We start from the raw sequence: 4,328 nt of genomic DNA, 5'->3' as shown, positions 1-4,328 counted from the left end.
AATGTAAGGAACACAAGAAACCAAGGAGATGACCAGCGAACAATGACGCGAGCGCATGGCTCATGCGAGCGCGCAAAATGAAGAAATCGCAGCGACGCGAACGCGTGCTTGACGCAAACGCGTGCCTGACGCAAACGCGTGGAGTGGAGTCTGCACGAATGACGCGAACGCGTGGACGACGCGAACGCGTGACAAGGAAAATTGCTGATTGACGCGAACGCGTGGATGACGCGTACGCGTGACCTGCGCGATCTGCAAAATAATAGAATACGCTGGGGGCAATTTCGGGCCACATTTTGACCCAGTTTTCGTCCCAGAAACACAGATTAAAGCTAGGAAACATGCAGAAACTCGACACGCATCCACACACATTCAGATACATCGATATTAGGATTACTTTTAGTTTTAGATCTGAATCTAGATTAGCTTTACATTGGTAGTTTATGCTTTTGCTTTGGATTTTGGATGCTGAAGAGTCATTACCTCCGCGAAGACATTACCTTAGTTTGTTTCCCTATTCCTTTACTTTCATTAGTTGCTCATTGACCCTATTTAATTAAGTATGTTGCATTTGGAATATATTAATATATAGAGTTACTTTTAATTTTAATTAATTTTAATTCTCTATTCTATTTTATTTAATTTATTATGTCTTCTTATATTTTTATGAATATTAATTCCATGTCAATGGAGTAGATTTCCTACTTGACATGAGGGTTGATTAAGAGGAGACACTTGAGTTGGAATGCTCAAGTCCTTAGTTAAATTAGACGTTGTTGGCTAATTCTGTACCTACTAACGCTAGACCTTCCCAAGGGAGAGGACTAGGATTTGCGGGTAAGAGTTAGCTCAATCACTTGACTTTCCTTTATTTAGTAAGGGTTAACTAAGTGAAAACAATAACCTCTTTACACTACACTTGAGAAGATTCCAACAAGGATAGAACTTCCAATTAATCATTCCCCCAGTCAAGGCCTTTTAATATTAATAATAATTCTTAGTTCTATTGCTTTAATTTACAATTATTTTTACTCATTATCAAAACTCAACTTTTCTGAAAAACTTCTAGTTAATAAAATAGCACCCTTTCCTGCAACTCGTTGGGAGACGACCTGGGACTCATACTCCCAGTATTTTTATTTCTAAAATTTGTGACAACCTCTTTTTAAATTGGTGAGGCAGACTTTAGCTGGTTGAGAGCTATACTTACAACGCATTTCTCTTATTAAGACTCTCTTAATTAGTCTAACTTCTGCCACGCATCAATAGGGCTCAGGTAAAGTAAAGGAAGATAAGATGGATTATGATTTGGAAACAAAGGAAAAAAAGTTTTTACCATTGTTATTATTCTTATTGTTTTGTACTTTTGTACATGTTTGATGTTGTGTTTTGAAGTTTGTGCATTGTTGGCCTTTTTTATTGGTGTTCTTGTGAGCAAAGTAGTTTAGTGTTGGTTATTTCTTGTTGTTTGTAGGTAGTGTTTATCGTGTGTTTTCTTGTGCTTGGATTGAAGTTTTTGTGTCTGTGTCTTTGTGATAGCATGAGATTATATTTTAGGTGGAAAGCTGGATGAGAAGGAGTAAAGATAGAGTCTAATGCTAGTCTTGGTGTGGTGGTGGGGTTTGCTGAAATCTGAAATGAGACTTGAATTAAACTGTAGTTCAAACACAATTATATTTAATATAATTTTTTTTTAAAAAATCCATCTCGCTCTTAACAAGAAACATTGACAAAATGTTAAAAAAAATAAAATTATCTCGCATACAATGAGATACTGTAAATAATTAAACAATTATATTTATCTTTTTTGTAGTTGTTGAGAAAGTTTTGATCCCACTACAATCGAGAATAACACCCTTGAACCTCATGTTGGGGTATAATTCCAATTTTTTTTCATATTAAATTTTTTTTAGCCCAAGAGTGAACCAATTCGTAATAATTTTAACTTTAGGGTTTTCAAGCACTTGGTTAAGAAAATAATAAATACATGAATGAAACTATCTTGGTTTATTGAATTTTATAAACAATCCCGCTAGAGAACTAACAAAGGGTGCAGCCAATGCAATCAATTAGCATTTTTTTTTGAATTTTTTTAGAGGAAACGTGAATTCAAATTATCATGAGAATTATCTAAAAACTAATAAAAAAACCATCAAAAATTTCAAAAACATTTTAAGAATTCCTAATAAAAGAAAACATCCAAAACGTAACAAAAAAATTATCCAAAACTTAACAAAAACAAGATATTCAAAATTATTTTAAAAATTCTAAAGCCTAATTAAACGAAACATCCAAAAAAAATTCAAAAACTAAGTAAGAAACATCTAAAACAATTAAAAAAATAATCCAAAATTCAAAAACAAAAAACATCCAAAATATAAGAAAAAAATATAAAACTTATGAGAAAAAATATACCCAAAAAGAAAAGAAGAAGAAGAAGAAGTAGCTCAAAGGTGGTTTACAGGGTTGCACAACACAAGGAGGAGGGAGCTGCAGTGGGTGGTTGACGAGGATGTGTAACGCCAGAAGGGAGCCGCGGTGGTTAGAGGTGCTAGGCGTTGCGAGTAGAGGAGCCGTGGTGGCCGGAGGTGTTGCGCATTGCGACGAAGGGAGCGGCGGTGGTCAACAGAAGGAGGTTGTCATGTGGCGTTGCTTCATTCGCAATGGGCATGCGGGCAGCGGAAGGAGTTTGTGATGTAGCCTTGCGTGTGTGCAGCAGAGGGCGGATTTGGCGAAGAAGAAGAAAAAGGGGAGGAAGAAGAAGAAAAGGAAGAGGATGATGAGGAAGAGGAGGAAGAAGAAGAGGAAAAAGAAGAAGACGAACATGGTTTTGCGCTCAGAAACCAAGCCAAATGCCCCAATCCATAATTTGCGACGCCGTAACCTCCCATTCCCTCCAAGATGCTCATCGTTTCCCCTCCCCACGTGACTTCCCTCTTGCGCCCCTGTCATGCATCGCGTTCCACCCCACAACTCGCGTCCCCTACTCATGGTGTTTTGTTTGTCGATCGTGCCGCTGGCCACCAATTGCACCACTACTGCGCCGTCCCGCGTCGCGTTCGTTGCATCGTGAATGAATTTCTTCTTCTTCTTGGTTTTGAATGATTATTTTTTCTAGTTTGGATGTTTCTTTCTCCAGTTGTGCTACATGCACACCAATTCCAGCCTGTAATTTCAGCCACCGTATATAAATACGTATACAAATACAAAAATTCAAAAATTAAAAACCAAACCCCAGTCTCACTCAACACGTGTTGCACCCTCCTCTTTCCAATTTCAATTATGCTCTCCCAAAATCCCTCCTCCTTCTCTTGCATGAATCTCCCCTCCCTCCCTCTCTCTCTCTCTCTCTCTCTCTCTCTCTCTCTCGCACGTGCACGATTCTCTCCTCTTTTTTTTGTCATAACTGCAATATTCTCTTCCAAGCGTGATTCTCAGCCGCGCTGCAATTCATAGGAACATTCTTCTAGTTTTCGCTGCTTTTTTTCTCCTTCTTCTAGTTTGATTCAGCATTTTCATCTCTACATTAAGGTGAGTTTTTACTCCTTCTCATTCTTCGATTTATGCATGCTTGATTTCAGTACTTCTTGTGTTTGATTTTCCTACTTCTTGTTTGATTTTAGGTTTGATTTTGCTATTTTTGCCTTATCTGATTCCTGCTTTCATCTATACATCAAGGTGAGTTTCTACTTCTTCTCCTTGTTTGATTTTTACATGCTTGTTTTTCGCTCTTCTTGTATTTCATTTTGATACTTCTTGTTTGACTTTGGTCTCATTTAGCTACTTTTGTATTTTCTGATTTAGGTATTTTTTTGGCTTTGATTTTTGCTACTTTTTGTTTTCTGTTTTCTAATTTAGGTCTCATTTTTCTACTTTTCTATTTGTTTTAGGTGTTTTTCGTTAGTTAGGATTTGATTGTAAAAATTTGATTTGTAATATCACTTGATTGATATGGGAACATAACTATATATTAAACATGTTTCTTACATTAGTGATTGACTTTGTTGTTAAACTTCTTAAATATCACTTGTTTTTGTTTATTTATCTGAATTTTTTTTATTAATCATTATGTTACTTGGTGATGATCAACCAATCTTATAATTAATGTACCATATTCTGTTGTTAACTTGTAATTTTGTTTACAAGAGGTAGGGTACATGATTTTGATTATTACCTTTGGCATATTTGATTATAATTGGATTTTTGTAATATGAGTTGGACTCCGAACTGAAGTAATTATAGCATCAAACTGAAGAGGAGAATTTAGATAATTATATTTTGTAAAACCTTTAGATTGTAATATCACTTGATTGCGATGAGAGCATAAC

Source organism: Arachis ipaensis, chromosome B5, assembly GCF_059453495.1.
Source record: "Arachis ipaensis isolate K30076 ecotype BB chromosome B5, ASM5945349v1, whole genome shotgun sequence".
NCBI classification, from domain to species: Eukaryota; Viridiplantae; Streptophyta; class Magnoliopsida; order Fabales; family Fabaceae; genus Arachis; species Arachis ipaensis.
This window is presented reverse-complemented; position numbering follows the sequence as displayed.